This window comes from Cuculus canorus, chromosome 11, assembly GCF_017976375.1.
Source record: "Cuculus canorus isolate bCucCan1 chromosome 11, bCucCan1.pri, whole genome shotgun sequence".
NCBI classification, from domain to species: domain Eukaryota; kingdom Metazoa; phylum Chordata; class Aves; order Cuculiformes; family Cuculidae; genus Cuculus; species Cuculus canorus.
Genome location: NC_071411.1, coordinates 11083152 through 11105754, shown reverse-complemented (window position 1 = coordinate 11105754; position 22603 = coordinate 11083152).

Genomic DNA, 22603 nt, shown 5'->3' with positions numbered 1-22603 from the left:
GAGGGTGTAGTTGATGACTTTTAGCTAGTAAACAGGTGCATGTGCAGGAAGTTCCTGCTGTGCAACTGGCACAGTCAAGGTAGGAGGCACTGCGCAGACATGTTTCATGATGGTTAAAACGAGATGTTATGGAAGAAGAAGAAGAGAAAATACATAAAAACACTGATGGAAAAATCAGTGTTACTAACCTGGCTCCAGACCCCAGAACAGCCGACTGTGAAAAAAAGAGCGTGGCGACATGGACCTTTATTTCTTGGAGATGAATCAGAATTGCAGAAGAGGAAGGCAAGCGTATGTTGCGTTAGCAGGTAGAGTCCCTGGGTTACAATGCTTGTTGTTGATATGGGTTTTATTCCCCCATGGTAAGACCTGGAGTGAAGTACAAGCTAGGATTAGAAAAGACTTTGCAGTCAGTTTTGTCCTGACTTACAGGTTATTTGCAATATTGGTATTTGACAAATGAATGAAATTAAGAAAAAGATCTTGCTCACTTAATTAAGAACCATACAAATAATGGCATATATTAGTAAAAAAAAAATCTCTTATCTTTGCTTTGGGTTTCTCATAACCTGGCATAAAAATAATATGTAATATAGATGTGTTTGTAACTTAGTCTATCTTGTTAAACCATTTAAAGTTAACTAATGTTTGGCTGTTTCAAAAGTTTAATTAGCATTTAACAAGAAAGCAATAGTATAGCCAATTGGAGATCTAAGCAATAATGCACACTCACATTTTCTAGCAATTAATTGATAACTAGTTTACTGTGGGCTAATAATTAAATGAGAAAACATTCTGAGCAAATTGAAAGCACTGATGCAAATGAATTCTCCATTTATTCTTTTCAAATTCACTGACCACATTACCTAATCTGTCAGAAACAGAGAAATCCGGAATTATACTAAATATGTACTTGGGCTGACTAACCAACCCTTAAAGCAACATTAGTCAATTTCCGTAAGCTTTAATCACGCTGCTGAAGGAAAGACTTAGAGCAGTGCTGAAGCAGGTGAATGCAACGCAGCGGGATCACTGGCACACAGGGTGGCTCACGCTCGGTGGTCCTGCTGGTCGCTGCCTCGTTGTCAGGCTGGTTTCTCTCTTTTTCTTGTGCTTAAGATAGCAACACTGAACAGACACCGTGGGGATGAGTGCTGAGGCTGTGCAATCAGCTATCACATCCGTGTCTTTCCCAAGAAGAAAAATCTCAAACATGTCTAAAAACGGAGGAGTCACCGTTTCAGCTCCACTGGCCCTGGCAGCAGACACGAGTCTTGTAGGTCCTGCCAACTGCAAGACAAATGAAATGTTTGACAAAGAAGAATACGAGTTGGCAAAATCACTTGGTACATTCTGTACATGAAAATTGAAGATATTTTTCTACTGAATGTAGCAGTGATCACTGGGAATAGCTCCTTACAAACAGGAAATATCCCCATCAGCCATGCTTGAAGTATAGCAGTCTTCAGGGGATGTAGGAGAAAGTCTCATTTTGTCTTGAAGTTCATCCATTTATGATATCTTCCTCATCTGGATGGGCAGTAAGGTGAAATTGGCTGAGCTCTATTAAGCTTTAAACATCAGCCATCCATTCCAACAAAACAGTCCACAAAAGCTGGTATTTCTCAATACCACTCTCACCTCTGACTACTGCAAAACTACCCCGTTGAAATGCAGGGAATAAATCCTGGCCATTTCAAGCGCTTTTCTGACAATAGGACTGTAAAATAGTAAGATGACACCAAGTATTTTAAAAGACTTTTTTCCTCCTAAGATTCTAATTTGTTTATCTTATTTCAATCAAGTGCTGTTTTTGTAGCGTGAAATCAGTACAAGGGACCTCATGGCAATACTTGAACAAGCATTACCTGAAATGGTAATTTGTGTTCAAATTTTAACATGTTGTGTTTTCACTTACTAATGTAGATTGGGAGATTATGGAAAATTAAGAATGTTAAACTACATCTGGTTCCTTGTTTAAGACTTGTATCCTTCTACTTTCTGTATAAACACAGCCCTAGGAAAGGAGCAGGTGAGAGATGCTGAGGACAAGCCTTGGAAGTCACCAGAGTGACACTGAACTGCCACGTCTCCTGTGAGTAGATCACCTGATTTCTGCCACTGGTACCTCCACCTTAGGCTGAGCACCCCATTTCTTTGCTGCTTTATTCCCAGAGACCCCATCAGCTTTGTGGATGATGTTTGTTTTGTGGCTGTCTTGATTACAATAAATACAATCTATCTAGAGTTTTTTTTGCTATCTCTAGACAGGATGATTGACGCTATGTCACTTTCTTGTTTATTGAATAAGTAACATTTATGGGTATCCCTAGTAAGAGTTTTCTGATTCGAAGCAATCTGTCTGAAATTCCTTCTGAGCTGAAAAACAGATAATACTAGAAGTAACTTAGACATTTTGGGATATTTCGTGTCAAAGATGTATGGTAGAATTACAGAATAAGTATTGATTCACATTTATCACTGTTTCATAACACTTTTTTATTAAACTTTATTTAATCCTCACTTTTCAACTCGCTGCTTTGTCTCCAGTTGTGACAGACTTTTATGATTTATTATGTCCTCTTAATAAATATATGTTTTGACTTACAGAGGGATAGAGCCATATTAGTTCTTTCAATCTTTTCTAGTGTCAATAGATGATTACTTTGGGAAACGGTTGCTTAAAAATGCTTCCTAAAGCTTATTTCTAGCATGAAATAAGTCCAGTGATAGGTTTTAAGCAACTCAGCCCACTGCTTGAGGAAAAGGATGCTGTTTGGGAGTCTGGATAGTATTCAATAGTATTTGGTTTTCTCTTCCTCTTGAGTGTCGTATGCTTTAGTATAGGGGGTTACAGAGTTTGTAATGTTTCGATGTATGGGCAAAGCAGACTTCATCCTTACAAATTTTCAGTCATTCCCACCAGCTGTTGCAAACACAAATATTACCACATTGAATATGCACATCTATAATTTAAAATCACAGTGTCTAATTTTACGGGTATTTACTACACAGACATAAGTAGAACTAAGACTAACCAGAAAATAAAGAATATTTATGTTTTGTGTAGGTGTCAGTGTTAGCTTGAATTTATTTTAGGCTGATAAAGTATTATATATAATTTTTCATCAATGATATATTTAATTAAAACAGTCTATGATGTAATAATTAAAAGAAAAATATTGAAAAATAAAAGTACTATTTATTAGAAGCAAATAACCATGTCCAGTCACCAGAAGAACGGCTGCTTATAGTAAGTGAATAAAATACAATCCTGGTACACCTGTCATATATATTTCAGGTAAAAAAGTTTATTTTTTATATAATCTGACTGAAAGTTCCGAGATCTGGAAACATGATGAATAATAAGAAATTTATCAAAGGAATATAGTTCTTTATTTTTTTATGGTATTTGAAAGAAACATTTGAGCGTTTTTTCTCTCTTTTTTAACCTTGCTAATTTCTCCTGAAGATATAACTAAGATTTGTGGTAACCATAATACATAGTACAGTGTCTTCAAAATCAATTAATGTCCTCCAAATTATTTCAGGGAGCAATGGAGAAAATTTTGTAATGAGGTGAGGTCTGGGATGGATTCTAGCATTGGATAGCAATGAAATTTTCTTTGAAAATTTTCTTTATGCCTTGTTGCTAATAATATATAATTTCCCTATTGTTGTCACTATTATTTATTAGCCGCTATTCCGTTGCTTCAGTCATGCTTATCATTCAGTTTTACATTAGCAGTATCAGCATGTTCACCACGTCCCACGTTACCTCATTGTCATCACGACTATCTGGAGCATAGCCTTTCAGCGCAAAGATCTCTAGAGGCTCCTTGGCTCCAAGTAAGCACAAAACACCTGGTGATATTTCATAGGATGTATGATTTGATGTGCTACTAGAATGCTATATTTCCTCTTAAATCCAGCAAGCCATTGGTTCCTCAGAATTCCACAGAACCACTTTTTGATTCCCCAGAGCTTTATCTCGTCCTGTTCAACACCAATGACGTGAAGGATTTTTTAAAGACTCCTCTTATGAAGAAAGATAACGTAAGCATCTTGAAGTGTCAGCGCTTGGCTGTTAGAAGACACCGAAAGAGACCTCTTTGTGAATAATAGTTACTGGTCTATCCTGAATCCCAGTTTATTCTTGAGTGCAAGCAGTAAGTGGCTCCTGTCTTTCCTGTGTTGTCTTTTACAGGAGTTTCTGCTTGAAGGAAGAGGTGATGTTTTGCTGGCGGACATGGAAATTCAGAATAAGCTCCAGGCAGGCAAGATAAACACTAGAGTTTAAGTTCCAAAAGCAGATTTTTAATAGGAGTTTTTTAATCTGCGGAAAAAAAACAGTAACTCAAGGAACAATAACATGGAGAGCCACCCATATGGCAGGCTGCCAGCCTAATCAGCCAGCTCAATCAGCAGGAGGATAATATGGATGTAATCTGAATATTCTCTGAATGCTGGACATGTCATGGTAAGCTCTTTTGTGAACCATCTGTATTATGTGCAGTGTTTGACCATCAGAACATTTGGCTTTGTGCCCTCAGTTCAGTGACTTACAGCACCTCACTGTCAATGACAAAGACCTAGAAAACGTGTATTTATTTTATATTCTCACAGAGATATTTTGTCTTAAAAATGCACCTATTAAAACTGTTATGAGATAATTAGCTAAGTTTAAGATCCCCTTATGCCATGAGAACCTCAATAGTGCAGTCTTGGTCGTCAGAAAAACTTATTTTTTTCATCAAGACGAGTATTGTGTTCTGAGCAGTGTGTTTTAATTAGCACATGTTCTAGTCAAATGACTTTTTCACACTCCTTAATTTAAACAAATTTAACCAAAAGCCCTTTTAGTGTGTGACAGTTTCTTGTATCCTTTCTCCTAGTGCATCACTGAAGCTTCTAGAACGTGCAATGTTCTTTCAGAGAAATATCTAAGAAACCTTTCCCTTGCTGCATACTGTGGCATCAGGCTCTTGCTGTGAGCATTTCATCTCCTCCAGCCTCTCCTGGCTTTGCTTCTGTTTCTTCCTTGCCCTTCTCGTCTCCTGAGAGCTGCTGTTTTAGAGCATTCGTGCAAGGCTGCCTTTTAGACGGAGTTTCAAGTGTCCCTCACGCTTGGAGATTGCTCTATGGGTTTAAAGGTTTGTTTTTAGCTCACTGGTCTCTCTCTTGTTTTGACTGTTATAAATTTATTTCTCTCTACTTTTTTTAGCTGCATTCAAGCCCCATGAAGACCAATATGTAGTTGTAAACTAAGAACAGCAACATGCTACCTGATGTTCGCAATCAATATGTGTGCATGACTTTCTTTTCTGTGGATCAATGGGTAACTCCTATTTTTCCTTTACAGTAAGTTCAGATTGTTTTTTGACATTCTCTGAAAATGTTATTTTTCTTGTTTGTGAGGCTATGACTATAAAATGACTTATTTCTTAATTTCTCTACATTTTCTAGGATCCTAGCAAGACTGGAAGCCAACACCAGGATAAATATATCAACATTGAGATCTGCATACTAGGTAGGAAGCTACTTTGTACATTTGCATTTCTCTCCTGTTTTTCATCACTAATTAAATGTTTGACCAGATTCTACATTTTGCTGAGTATTGTTTAAGGTATGTATATGTGTCTATAGGAATTTTTATGAGAATACTTTATGAATTCATTACTTCAAGTTGAAATAATGAAGCAAACTTTCTTCATCCACAGAAGGGCTTATTAGGCATCATGTCTTGCTCAGATTGCAGAGTTGCTCTTATTGTACACTAAGATTATCTTCCGTAGTCACACCAGTGTTTCTCAGCATCTGCCAGGATTTCTTCCACTTTTCTTCCAGCAGGGTGCATTGCAGTAGTGCTCTTAGATTTTTCATGAGCTAACCATGCTTTTCTTGTTTTGTTCAGTGCGTAGTTGTTGATTTTTTTCTATTTTTTTTTTAATGGATTGCTTTTAGGGAAATCATTACCAAACACATAAAGAACAGGCAGACTGTCCTTTCCATAAGATATGCAAAGTATGATCTCCAGCTGAGATGTGATTAGCAAAAGCTTCTGCTGTCTCAGACAAAAAGAGCCGCTCTCATTCCACCTGTGGAATACATTTCTTATAGTGAATTACCCAGCTGTGCAAAGCTGGGTATGGGAGATGGAGTAGAGCAGGAATGGGCTGTCCTGTGCAGGCTGCTGAGGGAGGACAGCAGGGAGCTCTTCTGGGCACCACTCTGCTTCCACTGTCTGTATTACAGTGTTTTCTTTTTTAATGGATAAAAAACCAACACCTTTAGAGGCTTCTATGCTGGGGCTTTTTTTTTTATTTGTTTGGGTTTTTTTAATCTATACTCATAACACACTCTATCTTTGCAGTTTTCAAGTTCTCATGATTTAGAAAAAGAAATCCCAACAACTCCAAAACAAAGCATGTTTCTACCCAGAAGAATCTTTTATGACCATACTATGAGATCCTTGCGGTCATAGTTTCTGCTGCAAATCTGGAATATTTACCTTGGATATATAAATCTCGCCTATTTATCCTTGGCTTGGTGGTTTGCAGCTGTCACAGTAGTGTGAGACCCCTGACTTTGACCTTGCTGATATGAAGACTTAAATGTGAAGCACTCGCTGCTCGACAGTAAAGCTGAGATTTGCTGGAGGGGCCCTGAGACACCCCTCAGAGAGTTCTCAGACTGTTATCCATAATCACCCATCTGAACCAGCTTGACAACACACTGCGTACTAGCAGTGCCATACAAAATGAGAGCAAGAAACATTTCTTCTCCTTAGCCCATCATTGTTCAAATGCCTTTTGTGATGGTTTCCTGCAAGGAAATGCAAGTTCAAAGCAGTTATGTAACTATTTAAAAGGTCTTCCAACCAATTAACCAAAAAGCCATAAACCCTGTGTCTGTAGCATCTGGAGAAACTCACAAGTTCCTCCTAAAGCTCAGGTTTTTATCTTGCCGGTACTGATGAATGTGTCCAAGTGAAGAGGACCAACTCTATCATTGGGTACATCTTCTCAGAGAACAACTGCTCTGGTGGTCTCTGTCCCATAGTGTGAGGGCTGTGTCAACAGTGCCAGGACCACCCGAAGGAGCTGTGCAGAAACTGTCTTTGAAGGTGCGGGTTGCTGGAAGATATGACAAAAGGGGTTCTACAAGGTTGTACTTCTGCAAACAATACTAAAAGCATCACCTTTTCATGACCTCATCTTTTTTTTGGTTCCTGGATCAGTTCTTGATGTCCCTGCCCTATATTAGCATTCTTCTACAGAGACCATTTTGTCTTTTCAGCAATCTTTCAGATATATATTTCATTCCCTTCTGGTCCATTTTGTGGGAAAATTGAAGAACCTTCCAGAACATGTTGTTTTGACAGAAGGGAAATAACTTTTTTTTTCCTTTACTGGTGGGAGAAGCGCTGTCCCAATTGTTGAGCTTCTTCCACTCCAAGACACTTATGCCCTCTTGGAGAGAAAGCAGGCACTCATTCTCTTGCCACATGGAAAATGAGAGTTTAGGTATTGGATTTTAAAGCTATAACAGGATGCATATGCCTACACCACACAGGAGAACAGTATTGCAAAATCAGCTATGAAAAGAAAACTTCAGAAAAAACGCCCATGACAATGGACTATTTATAATTCATAGCAAATCAGTTGTCTGCCTTAACTGGCTTCTTGGAATATATCATCCCATGCAACAGTCTTGGAGGGGGAAGGAGGGGAAGAGAACGAAGCCCATTGTGAAATTGTATGCCCTTTTCAAAATTGTATTTTGAAACAAAGGAGTTCGGTTTCTGTTTGGATCTCTGTCGCAGGGCTGTTAACAGAAGATAATCTGTGGCAGAATTCTTTTCCCTGTTCTTCCTCCATCGGTAATTCTCTTTGAGAGAGACTAATGTATCACCCAGATTTTAGGTGTGGTGACTTTTTTTCTAAATATCTGCAAATATCGAACCAGTGCAAACACAGCGCTTAGTAAAGTAACAAGTCTTGCTGTTGTTCTGAGTGTGTGAACAAATCTCATTCTTGTACCTTTGCTTTGTCAATGAATCCATGGATGTGAAGCTCAGAACTTGTTCTGAATTGTTTGAATGAAGTGAGCACTGTACACCCCATTTCTCTTACTCAGTGACTGTGCACACTCTGGAGTGCCAACAGCGTAAACAAATGAAAAATGCAATTAAGATTGGAGAGTTCTCCATTCTTAAGCAATTTAATCCTACAGGCTAGAAAACCTTTTGGTATAGCAAAATCCAGGATGAAATATCTCTTTTATGGTCTTTAAATCAAAGAATCTTGACAATTTAATAATGGGCTACTGTGCTCTTGGTGACAACCATTTTGCAGTGGCAGCAGTTTGGCATTGCCTTTGTCATTGCTCCTGGCTGGACATGGACTGGCTTTATATACACATCGCTCACAAGTGGTGTTGCAGAGCAGGAGAAGCAGGCATGCTTATGAAATAAATCAAAATTCTATGCTTAGACTAAAGTGTGGAGGTGTGGATCCTTGAACTGGGTAATAGCAAGCAATAACATTGCAAAAGTATTGAGTAACAGCTGATTACTACAAGGACTTTTGTCTTTGTAATACAACGTGACTAAGATTTTGTTCTTGTGGCTAATTGTCGAATATTTCGATAAACATATTTACGTTACAGAATGAAAAGAGTCAAGGTCAGCTCTTCAGGGAGATGTTATATTAATAAACTGGTTTTATATACTTTCTTGTACTTTTAAGGCTTTATAAGAAAAAGTGTAGGTATTTTACCCTTGATCTTATAAACTTCTTTAATACTGTTTTGAAATGAAATTATTTCTGTGCTGAAAATTGCGTGTGCTTAAGTGTTCTTCTAGAATTGTGCCAGCACAACCTTGACACAGCTAAATCTCCATCTTTCTAGCACTTTTTTTTTAATGTTTTTAGCATCTTTCAAAGTGAATCTCAGTGAAAATCTTTTGAGTCTTTCCTGGCTAGCACAAACATGTATTTATCCAGAGTTTCTGAGAATGTTTTTGAGTTGTTAATTTAAGAGCCTTACTCGAGGTGTTTTTCTTTGTTCCAAAGTGTAATGTATTCCCAAGGAGCAGATTTTCAATGCTGATTTCAGTCTTGTTTTCCATATCCCCATTTCTGTGTTTGTTGCTTACCTATGTATTTTATTCAGTTGTAGTGCTTGTGGTTCCTAGAACAAGCTCACTCCAACACAACTTTGCTGTCCTTCTGCATTTGCTAGGTTTTGTGCACAATAAATGAATTGGCGTAAGAACAACTTGGGCAATGCAAACATGCTTGAGGCTGTGAAAATCCATCTTTCCTGATTCATGTCTCATGTGGTCCCACACTGTATGCGTTGTATGGTTTCTGGGTGCAACCACGAGTGTTGAGCAGCAGCTCGCAAGTGGCGGGAGGTATGGTGCAGCATCTAATCTGTGTTTGCATGAGTATTTGATTTATTAGTGCAGTACGCTAGGTGTCTACGTGCAAAGTAAAGGTGATGTATCTCATCTAAAGATGTGATGTGCTACATTTTGACGAAGCAAAGCCTCTATGTGAAAGGACACTTGTGGATGGTGAAAAAGATGATGACTGGAAATGGCAGTATATGCACGTGGGGAATGTTTTGCAACTGGTGTATTTTACAAGTTAACTTTAGAAAGTCTTCTAAACAGAATCGTTTATCCCATCTACACTGTATTTCTATTTCAAACAGTTCATTTGAAGTGACGTCAGATATACATCAAGTAAATAGCTTAGTAGAATGAAACTGTCAGGCAACTATAAATAAAGTAAGTTATATTAGACTTCACGGTTTCTGCAACTCCTGATACACCTTGCGGCTTTAGCATAGTGGTTGGACTGACAGTAAGACACCAGTTGACAGGATTATATTTTATTTTAAGAAGCCTATTTACTGCTTTCTTTCTCTCCTACTTTAGTTTTTGTCTTGGAAACAAATGATTATAAAACTTGAGCTTCCCTGTATCTGTCTAAATTGCCCATCAGTTCACATTTTATTTTTTTCCTCTTTTCCCCTCCATTATATGTCCCAGAGCAGAACACTGGTCATCCTTTGCTGCTGTCACTTATAAGTGAATTATTGAGGTCAGATGTGAAGTCTGATGATGGTACCAGGAATAGTGGACCAGTTCCCTTTTGATGTAGGAGCAAATCAGTGCTAGTCTTTTCATGGACAAAATAAAAATAAATGGTGAGTTATACCTGAGATTTATTGGCGGTTATTTAATACTTCTTAATACCAAATGTGCAATGGTGATAGTTTACATTAAACCCATGGAGCTCCTCTGACGTTGCCTGGTGTGGGTTGTTGGACCACACAGATGGGGCTGAACCTCTGGGCAGTCTGAGCTGCTCTGAGATTGAGTGCACACTTCAAGTGCCGCGTGCTGATTGTCATAAGAGAAAGACAGGATTAACCGATTACTCTGGTAGGGCAGGGTCCTGCAAAGATGGCTGCAATACTGCCTTCTTTAGAAGCTTTAGGCAGGGATAAAGATACAAACACTACCTTGTCCTGAGTTCTACCAGGCAACCTTATTCTGCAGGTGTCAATTGAATGGAAGCCTTCAGCGTATCTGGTAGCAGCATTTAGTGGCATCAAGACTAGAAAATGAAGTGTAGGCTTTTGTGGGTGCTATGTAGGCATGATCAGGCTGAAGTCTGCATCCCTCGTACAACTACAATGATCACGAGGACAAGGTGCTGCAGGAGGAAGGTATAGAATAGCTCTGCCCTGATATTAAATATGTATCCTATGGTGTCCTCATAATACAAAAACATGTCCTCATGTTGCTGTGGATTCCTGTGAGAAATCAGACTTCAAAAAATTCTGAATACTTCCCCACGGTCTTACTTCTGAATGTAGATTTTTTTTCTCCTGTGTTTATTTATTACCTTTTTCTTGTTCATGAATCATGTTCCTGCTTGTCCTTCAATTACAAATTAGAACATGATTAAAAATTATAAATAGAAGATATTGTGGGGAAAAAAAATCAATAGGACACTGACTGAAAATATAAAAAGAGAAGTACTGTGCTCCTGTGCTTTGCAAATTGTTATTGGCCAGAACTATGGCAAAATATTTTTCCTGCTGAAACTGTCATCTTGGGAGGTGCCTATAACAGATTATCACTGGGTTCTGTGGATAACATTTTAAATGACTCTCCCTGAATTTCCCAAGGTTTAGAAATAGAAGGGCCTGACTTTCTGAAATTTTTTGCATCTTTTATGATTAGGTTCTGAACTGAGATGAATGTTCTTATTTTGTAGCTCAACGTAATGATGATTATTATGTGGGTTGAAAGCATTGGGCAGAACCTGCTTCTTTACCAGCACATCATTCCTGCATGCTGTCCGGCTCTGTTATGTGGAAGGAGTAGCTGAGTTCTTCTGAAGTGTTACCCTGTTGTTTGGTACAAATAAAAATGCTGCTGAGGAATTAACAATAGAGCCTTCCTTGATGCTTTTCATTTGTGATGGTATGTATTTTTAGGAACTCAAGGGTAAATAATTATTTGCACTCTGGGAAAAGGAAGAGATGAGTTAATATATATTTCTTGCATGTGGAGGAATCCATTCAGGTGCTCGTACACTCGCTTGTTGCTGTAATACGTGGTTGAGTTCACCAGCTTGTGTATCTCCAGAGAAATGGACCTATCAATTTATTTGGGCATTTGTAGCCCTTCTTCCACTTCTGTAACAGCTACTGTATTTCAGCCATTTATGTACTGCACTAAAACCTTTTTTGTTCAGAAAATATTTTTGATATAACCTTAAAACGTAAATTGCAGCTGATATAGTTATAAAAGCATAGCCCTTAGAAACACAGCACTATAGAATCGTAGTGAACTTTCTCATTCTAGAGTAAAAATGCCTTTTCAGTTTTGCTTAGAATTTTTGAAAAGCATCTTAATATAATTAAAAAAAAACCCCTATAGTTATACCAAGTTCTGAATGCCCACAAGTAAGTTTTATATCGCTTTTTAGCTATAACTAGAGTACTTCTGAGCTGTGGGTATAATTGGCTGAATATCCTATCTAGCCAGGGTCTAATACTGATGGGTCTGTGGCAGTGTGAAGCACTCAAAGCTGTTGGGCAGGTTCAACCCTGGTGCCTGCTAGATTGGCCACGTTTCTTTCCTTGAAATTTTTGCATTCCAAATTTTTCTAGTACTATCCCAGAAAAACTGAGATTTGCCTTGCTCCTGTGACAGAAACAGCTACAGAAAAGCTTCCAGGAGCAGAGGCAAAGATGTACAAAACAAAGGTCAAAAGGATTGTGGTGAAAAACTAGGAGCTGAAAATATTTGGATCCTTAAACACAACCAAGAGAGAAGAATGATCTGCTCAAACTTTGTCTCCACTTTTCAGCCTTTAGGATGTTGTCTTTTCTGCAGCTCTGAGTTATGAATGGTCTTCTCTTTCTCTACCTTACAGTTCAACAAAAGAAGAAAACATAAGAAAGAATAATCCCAAAGGAAATGGGTAAATGGAGACATATGACAATGCAGCAAGGACATTTCTATTGTGTTCTTTAAGTTATGTCTAGCAAGACAATCCACTGGTGCAATGCGTATATAGAGGCTGGAAACGTGTTGTACCCTGAAGTTTAAGAGCCAGGCTCATTGAGAGCCTTCACATAGCAAACCGTCCCACAATCATGCATGCACTTGCAGGTGCACATAAGTCCACTGAAGAACTGTGGTTTATTAGGCTTTTTGGAGAGCTACACTGGAGAGGATTCATGTAGAAAAGTCAGTGTGAAAAAGGAATCTTTCATGATAGGAATTAAATAATTGTTAGCCTTCTGTCTTTTTCTTTAAGCTCTCCTGTCTAATGCTAAATACCTTCAGGATAAGAAATATGCTTAAGATGAAACAGAGGAGCAGTACTTAAAAGCATTAAAAACTGCACTCAAAGCTCAGCAAGAGGCATGGTGTCTTATGCCACTTGGAACACATCACTAAGTAAAAAAGTGACAAATTCCTCTTTCATTCCAGTGCTGTCCCTAATGAGCTTGTCAAATATGCTGGAGCCATCATAAGCCAATCACTTGGATCAGTTTGTGTTTGGCTGCTTCATAAAATGCAGTGGCAATAAACTTGCTGTTACACAAACCTGAAACAATTCCCTGGGAAGCTACTTAAAGACTGTAGGCTCAATTCAGAAAGTACAGCTTTGTACTAAAGGAAGCCCTGTGACTTCCATGGAGTGCTTTGTACTTTACCTTGTTGTACATCTGAAAGGGTATAGGATTTCCTTTGGCTGCAGAATTGTTGCTGCTTCTCAAAGAAGGCAAAACCACAGTTTCTTCTATGCTCCACTGACCACAGTGCAGAACTGTTTTCTGTGGGATTGATTTTTTTCTTTTTTTTTTGTACACGGTAAATCATAATAGTACCAGTCATTATCTTTGGTTCATTAGCTGCTGTGGAGCTCTGTTGTTTACCCCAAGAACTCAAAAAGTACCAAAATGACTATCTAGGCATGTGCTGTCAAACTAGTTTACATGTTAATGTTTGCTAAGGGTGATCTTGCAAGAAAAGTGTACTTGCAGAAAATGAAAGATTTCTATGAGGGTATATGAGAGTATTTTAATTATGATGTCTACATTTAAACAAATATCAAAGGAAAAGGGAGTGTGTCCTGTTTATAATTGCCGACTTAAGAGCAGAGTTTGTCCACAGCAGTGTAATTTTGAGTTGTACTTGGGATATTTTTAAACGAATTAACTTTGGGTACCTGAACCACATAGACATGAAGAGAAATAAATTGGCTTATGTGGATGTGTGTCCTTCCTGTAAGAAATCTAGGTCAGGCTACTTCTGCCTTGCTTGATTACAGCAGAGGTGAGCAGTTATCTTGTCTATAAAGTACTACCATCTCTAAGTCTCTCATGACTTTAACATTAAGAAGATTGTTGAAGTTAAAACTAGAAATCCAGACAAATGCAGTCATTAGTTTTTCCTATAATTGCTTTTCAAGTGGACCTTTTTTAGACCTTGGATGGGTTGATCTTAAAGCTGCAGTGTATGGTGAAATGTGCTCACTGAAAAATTGCAAATGTGGTAGCAAAAGGAGCAGGCAGAATCCACAGGCGTGCCTATGTAATGAGTTTTTTTAATGAGCATATCTAAACCTGAAGACTTCTGTTTCTTGATGATTCTCCAGGAAGACCAACTAAAGGCTACTTTATCTTTGCGTCCCTGATTAGGTCTGCAAGAAAGCAATTATAAATGATGTAATGAAGGGATGTGTCAGAAGGTAGGGGTTTTTTTGGTAGTTAAAAGGTAAAATTAGGGATAAAGAAATACCATATCCAATTATTCAATTTTTGTATGGACTGTTTAAAGCACTTTGCAGCTTTCTAGACTGACATTGTCAGCTGCCGTCTTCTAAAAAGACGAGATGAAACGTAGATTTCTAATGCTGCTTCAGTTTGTGTGAAAGCAGGAAGTTGTTAACGTTAGTACTGGGCCAGGAAATCAAGGCCAGTATGCTCACCGTCAGCCAGGAGCTCCATCCAAACATAATGAGTGTTATACAATAAAACTCTGGAACTGCAGGAAATGGAGAGAGAGGTTTGAAACAGTCACTGTAGTAATAGAATAGAAGGTACTGAGACTTTAATTGATAAAAAAAAAAATATGTTAAGCTCCAGGAAACTTATCAGTCTCTTATAGCAATATTTAACTAGAGGAATGGATTCCTTTAGAAATGTGTGTAATTCAGATCCATCTGACAACTTTCTGCTTCTCTTTCAAAGTTAAAATATCTAAAGTCTTCAAAGAATTTTATTTAAGATAATACTTTTTCTCGTAAATTTAATTCTGATTAATGTTTTGAGATTATAGGCCATCAACAAGGCCATGTAGTTTTAAACAAAACTAGTATTAATTTTCTGCTTCTGAATATTTTGTGTAAAACCACATGGAGTTAATTTTTAAAAATTGTAGCAAGGCAAGTAGTGCCCTGAGAGCTCTGGGAAGAATTCACACTTGTTGACCTTATGAGAATTATGGCCTCTGTGCTTAATAGTAAGGAAGAGGTGCTTTACCACTTCATTCAAAGTTTTAATATGACAAGGAAAAAAATGGTTTTAATTTTATAACATTCTATTATGATGCATTAACTCCATTTCTATTCACAAAACCTAAAGGTTCATGTTTTGATGCCAGCAAAGTTTTCACAGGTAAAAATGTAATGTACAACACAGATAATATTTTATTTTCAATAATTCAGTAAAATTCTGATAGAAAATAAATAATTTGTGAAGTTTCAGCTTTCTTTGTCATAGTGTTTTTAATCAATCTTGATCATTTTGGAATCTAAGAAAAGCTTGTCCCAAGAAGAGGTACTCTGAACCTTCCTGCTTATAATCTTAACATAAAATATTAATGATGCAACACTAGTTAGTAGTTCTTGCATATTACAACTTTGGTATTGTTTTAATACTGTATTATTCTAGAAGTGGACACATATGACACCTTGCCACAATGATTATGTTTCATGGCCTTTCCTGAAATGTCTGTCTTCTCTATTACCTCTTTACCATCTCTTCATAGATTTTTAAAATCAAAAGGAGATATTGTGCTTACATTGTCAGGTCTTGAGCACTCTAGAGGGTGCCTCTAGATTTGATCATCTTGGTTTTGTTCCTTGTGCTGTAGCGTATGGCTATGCTCAGTAAGTATATTTTGGTTTTTTTAGTGTTTTCCTGTGATCTGTTGTCAGGGCTACTTCTGTCCCATGTTCAACTGCGAGGGACTGCTCAGGTGTTGAGTATCTATTGGTGTTTTGACAGAAAGGGCACTGATCTTTCAAAGTGTCAACCTGTTCGCTTAACTCTGTTCCAAGAATAGTCCCATTGACATGTAGGTATGAAGTTAAGTTTATACTTAAGTGTGTAGAGTTAAAGATAGGTCATAAATTGTGGAAAATTACTCAAGGACTAGTCATGGTTAAATAACAAAATCACAGTAAAAAAAAACCTTGCACGTAACTGGTCATTTTAATCTTAGCCTAAGATAGAAAACAGTTTTTTGTTCCTTGACTCGTAAAACAAATGCCCATCTTATTTTTCCACTTGGTATAAAAATAAATGTTCTTCACTGGCCTGATAAGAATGAAATTATAATTCAGTTTCCCTTAAATTTCATGTATTCTGTACTATGGGTGTAAACCTAGGAGCTACTTAGTTTACATTTAAACCTTTGTCATTGTCTGTTGATTTCTCAGATTATTTTATCAGTGTATCATTCAGAAATGTTCCGATCAGTTCCTGATTTTACCATCAGTCTTGGAATGGAGGATATTTGGACTTAAAGAAACAGGGAGAGAGAGAGGGGAAAAAAAAGGAGGGGAAGGGGAGAAAAAAGAAAATAGATTTGAAAATGGATTCTTGCAGAGCGTATAATCAGAAGTAATTTTCTTTTTGCAGAAATACAGCAGAAGAGAAACTCTGCATGTTTCAGTATTTCCCTTGTCTTGGAAGATCATTCTCTAGTGGTTGTTGTCAAATAAATTTTTTAAAGTACAGTGAGCGTACAGCAGTCCTACATCTAATTTTGTTTTCTTGTCATCAAAATTTACTGTTTATTTTCTCCATCTTTTTATTCTTCTTTGCAAGGCTTGGTGGAGCAATTTTCTCCTAAACAATAGTGGAATTGTCTATGATCTGGTATATGTCAAAGGAAAATGAAAGCTATAGGGAAAGTTTTGATCTCAAGAGTTAGCTTCACTCATTGGCATTATGTCCTGGCATGTATCTCTTGTGTAGAGGACATGTTGATCTACCATACTCTCTGAGAGCCTTTCAGGTAGGGAGCTTTCTGAAGATGGGCAAAATGAAAGAACATCAGGAAGGGATGCTCTGAGCTTTTGCTTTGAACCCCTTGTTCTCAGTTTTCATTTTATTGATTATATTAATTATTAATAATTTGATTTTCCACTGGAAGATAGATAGAAAAGACTTATAATGTGGTTGCAGATCATGACTCTTCTTGCCACACTGACTCTTCTGTTTGCTGCAAAATCTTGGGAATTGGTACTTCATCCTCTCCAAAGAAATGCTGATGCAAAAGTGAGAATTCGGTGAGGAGTATCCAGAGTATCTTTATGCTTAGCTAAGGTCAATATTTTTGTGGAGGCAGATTGCAGTCTTTACCCTTATTGTCTGATCTTGTTATACACTGTGTGATCTTGCCAAGCCACAGCTTTTCTTTTGTATAATTAATGGAGAGTGGTCTACAAGGTTTTAGTAGCTGGAGAGAGCAAGCTGTATGAATGCCATCTCTCCAAGAGTGAGACTGATGTTCAGAAATCAGTGAGTTCAACTGAGTGGACTGTCAGCATGGTGGTGGCTGTCAGAACCAAGCATGGCTGAACTGGTGCTCAGGAGAGTGAAAAAAGGTTGAACAAATATGTCCTCTTCACGTGGCTCTATGGGAGAAAGAAACACCAGGCTAGATGTTTTTTTCTTCTTTGCACTTCAGTATTTACCTTAAGGAGAGTGAAAAGAGGGGGGAGGGGAAATGGACCTTTCTAGGACTTCAGTTATTGGAGCTGCTGTGAGACTGCTACCACTGTCCATCAGCTAATACCATCTGTCAGTGTTTTTTGGTTACTCATAAATAACGTATTATCACATCAACAGAGATCTAGTTACATCACTCATACATAGATGAACAGACACATCTACCTCCAGTGACGAAGGTAGCTCTAAAATATATCTTAAAGAAAAAAATACATTAGAAGGGATGTAGACAAATTTTAAATTTAGAAACGGGAGTAGTTTACCGTAGTAGTTTCTCCGGGAAACAGTTTTTGTTCAATTTAAATTCGTATTATGTTTCCAGGAGACGTCAACCAGTGTCTATAAAAGACTTAATGTGTCTTTGATTGTCTTATAGTTACTGCTTAACCACCTCTCAGACTTCCTAAAGGGGTTCAATAGACAATTTCCAGAAGCTGGAACTATCATCCCTGTGTAAAACAGCAGATGCAATATACTGCTGAGAAGCTGGAGAATACTTCACTTTTCTTTGGGGACAAAGAACGTAAGAAAGTGATGGGGTTGTGACAAGACACATGGGCATGCCTTACCTGGGTAGTTGCTACAACGTACAGACTTTTACTTTCCATAGTAGAAGAACAAGGAACTTATAGATTTGCCTACAGTGAGGAATTCCTACAGCTGTCTGGTGACAATGTGACTTCTGTCTTGTACCTCACTGGGAAAATAGAAAAAGAAGCAATTCATTGCTGAAACCATCCTTTCCTTCCTCTGCCCCAACTCCAGTACTGTGAGCACTACTGTCTAGTATTTATCTAATGTGGCTATTCTTTTTTAAGTGAAGATGCTGAGCTTTCCTGTGCTTTGGGACTTTTTGTTGTTAATGTTGGGATTTTTTGTCTGGTTTATTTATTTATTTATTAATTTTCCCCTCTCCACGCTCTCTTGTCAGTCAAGAGGGAGAAAAAGCGGTAAGCTGAGTAATTCGATGAAGGTGGGAAGTTTGCAAATGCACCAGGTTCCCTGTTGTGTTTGTTTTTTTTCTTGTATTGGTTTTCAATGTGAGAGATGAGTAAGAAGTGCAGTAAGGGAGAAAAGTTTGCTTTATAGTAAGTAGCCATTGACAGTGGTGAGGGGTCAGTAGTCCAAAGACCCACCTTATTTTTCTTAATTCCTGCCTTCATGTCTTCACTTAATGTCAACAAATGGGTGGGTTCTCCATGCAGATAGGTTATTCTGTTGTCTGACACAATTCATATCAGTTTCTATGGTTTATTTTTTTTTCCTTTTCTGTCTGTGCATGGATCTGCTTCCCAAAGACTATCCCGTTGATTTATTCATGAATGGTCTAATAGGATGTATTTGAAAAGGGGAGGTCAGATTTTAATTAATTTTGTTCACCTCTCAGTAACTTAGCAAATAACAAGCAAGTTTCACCACATTCTCCTTTCCTTGCTTATTAGTAGATTTGTAATTCCCATTCATGCATGTAGGCAATGAGACTCCTAAGCAGTTTAGTGGATTTAGGTCTGAATATGATGCACGTTACTTTGCACACCAAGTATGGTAGGAAAGCTTTGCTTGTCACAGTATAATACCAATGGAATATTAGTTTTTTCTGCCATTAAGCTGTGATATACAGTGATTAATAAACTATTTCCTCTTTACATGTATTCTTGTGAAACATAGTATTTTCACTAGATGTTTAGTCTTTTATTTTCTATTTAGTTTCAAACCATACTAAGATTTTCATAATAACCTTCTTGTCAGAATAATTCTTTGTCTTTAAGGGCTGAACATCACTAATTGTTAAAGACTGCATTTTACATCAAACTCAAGTGGAAAAATTGCATTGTATTCCAGGTTTTACAGTGACTATGAGCTAATTACTGTATGCTTGGGTACTGGTTTTTGTTACACCCTCTAAATCTGGGGTAATACTACAGATCTTCAAGGAGGTACTGCGGAGTTTCATCTCTAACACTAGTTCTGAAGTTCCAGTGAAGGTGAAAAGGTAACAAATTTCTTTCCTACAGAAGCAAATAAAAAATACCTGTAATACAAAATATCTTGTAGACACAATTCAAGACACTGATTTAAAACCAGGCAAAACTCCAATGATCTTCAGCCAAATGTACACAACAGCAAGGAAATGCAATGGCAACTATTAAACATATTTGCTCTGTCAAACTGCTTCCTTTATGAGCTTTTAATTGGTGTACTTGACCTATGAATTCTGCTTGGTATAATAAAGGAAACCAGTACTGGTTAACCTGAGTGAGCTGGAAGACCATATCTTTTCTTGACATCATTCAAAGATGCATAGATAAAGCTGATAATTAAAATTTATAAGAAATCATCAAGAATTCCTAGCACAGCTAGAGACTTGGAGGAAACTCTGACCACAGTTCAGCTAGGATACCAAAAGAAGTGAAGCTAGAAGAGAAAATGCGTCCCCTAAATGTGAGAGGGTTTTTTCCAGTATAAATACTGAGCTGAAATTAAACTATAATATTTAAACTAGGATAGACCTGGTGAAGAGAAATTTATTCTGGGGGTGATGTAGGTTGAAATTTTTGCATTGATCAAGTTCTCCACAGTCAGCTCCAGTAAACCTATTTTTAAAGGCTTTCAGGCACCCAGTATAATTTCCAGAAGTGTTTGTTTAATTATATCAACAGGAGGTAAGTGCCTAAACGCTTTTTGAAATACCACTGGGAGATTTATGAAACATATAAAATGATTGGAACACGGATCACTTAGTTTTATGATTGTTAATGTTGGGTCTTTGTAGCACAGGAGCTTTTGGCACTACTAATTTGACTGTAATCACGTATGAACACAGTCATATGCTTGTTGTTGTGCCCAAAGTATTTAAGGTAGATTTACATCCCTGTCATTATAGGTGTTTCCACTTGCAACATTATTTCATTGAAACATAGGCTGGTCAAATTAAATGACTTAGTCACTTAATCACCTTTGAGCATTGATCTGTCTGTAACTGTTTTTACAACAAAGATTTAATGTCATTCTTGGAGGTAGGAGCAGATACCTGCATCTCAGCTGCACTTTAGTTTAGTAAAACTGTGGACACGTTTTTATCTTTTGAAAGTACTTTTTTAAAAAGCAATGTGAGGAGAAAAATAAATCTCTTATCTGAGCTACCTTAACAAGTATTTTACTTGCTGTTCAACATTTCAATGAAAAACAGTTTTCTGTACTGGAGTCAAAGATTATTTTGAAGATCATAGTATCATATAATGGCTTGAGTTGGAAGCGACCTTAAAGCTCATCCAGTTCCCCCCTTCCTTGCCATGGGCAGGGACACCTCCCACCGGACCAGGCTGCCCAAGGCCCCATCCAGCCTGGCCTGGAACACTTCCAGGGATGGGGCATCCACAGCTTCCCTGGGCCAACCTGTGCCAGTGCCTCACTACCCTCATAGTGAAGAATTTCTTTCTCATGCCTAGTCTGAATTTTCCCCTTTCCAATTAAAAGCCATTCCCTCATCATCTTATCACTCCCTGCTCATGTAAAAAGTCCCTCCTCAGCTTCCTTGTAGCCCCTTCAGGTACTGGAAGTTGCTCTAACATCTCCCCAGAGCCTTCTCTTCTCCAGGCTGAACAAGCCCAACTCTTTCAGCCCGCTGATACTGGCTTCCTTTTAAGACATAAAATTTACTGAAGCAAGACTTCATGATCAAACATATATAGAGTGGATTCCGATCCATTCTAAGTAGTGAAGTAGTTTCATTTGTGTTTCTCCAGACTTACCCTGGAGTCGTGAGTTACTGCAGTTTGGCTGATCCTTTACAGGAATCAGAATCTTGCCTAGCAATGGAATGAAATGGTTTTGTGCAAGTGAAAAGCTCCCAGGTAATCATTCAGATCCAGGGCACACTTTTCATGGGTGTAATAGCCTGTGAGTATCACCTTAATTCATCTCTGTCTCTGAATAAGGTTTGGATGGCAGAATTGCCCTGCTAACCTGAAATTGAGTTAACTTGACAGCCAGACGGTAGCATTGTTACTGGCTGAATACCATTAATTTTGATGTTACATATTTCTTGCTAATGGGAACATTTATATTATCTGTATTTTCTAAAAGCGGGAGGAAGGAGAAAAGATCTGCCACAACAGTATCGATATTTCAAGGACAGGCGAGGTAGTAGGAAACACTGCCTTCTGCAGCGTTGTTTTTGTTGATTGCTATGGGTCCACAAAAACCATTTTCACCTTTTTTCTCCATCTCTTTCCCTTCAGAGACTGCGAATGCATGTGAAGAGAAAAATTAACATAAAGAGGAGAAAATATGAAAAAGCAACTGTAGTTCCATAAGGAATAGTGAAATATTAGATGTGTTTGGTCAAAGAGAGCACTGTATAATATAAAGATCTCAACAGGAAAATGAAGTATAAAGCAGGCTGAGGACAGTAATCACTGATGAACATTCACACAGAAATTATTTGCATATGAAATAGCTTGTATTTGAAGTCCTGGTTTGCCCTGATTCTTATGTGCTAGCAGAAACTGTACTGGTTTCTATGGGATGACACTGGATGCTATAAAGATGAATATAACTGAGAATCTCAGCCCTACAGCTACAAAGAATTGTGGTTTTATTAAAGACCAAAGAAAGAACTTCCCTGATGGTGCCCCTGCTTTTTGAAGGGCTATGTAAAGCCCCCCCGCCGGGGCTGGAGTCGGTGATGCTGGAGGAGAGTGCTGATCTATAGCTCCATTGCATCATCAGAGCAAAGAGTCTCCTTCGTATGTTCTCTGGCATCATTGTTTGTGATTGTGCTGATCTCTGTCGCCTTGTTCTGGAAAACCTGAGGGCGCTCTGCACTGAAGGACTCTTCTACTAACTTGGGAAATAGATTTCCTCTCTGCTCCCTTTTCTTGTAAATGAGCATGGGAGGTGGAGGGTGGAAAACATGAAGACTCTTGTGGATCACAGCAGGGAAAATGAGACCAGAATTACTGCTTGGGACTGGAAAGTTAAAAGGAGCAACTGGGTGAATTTTTAAGTCATGCTCTCCATCCTGTAACACTGTGCT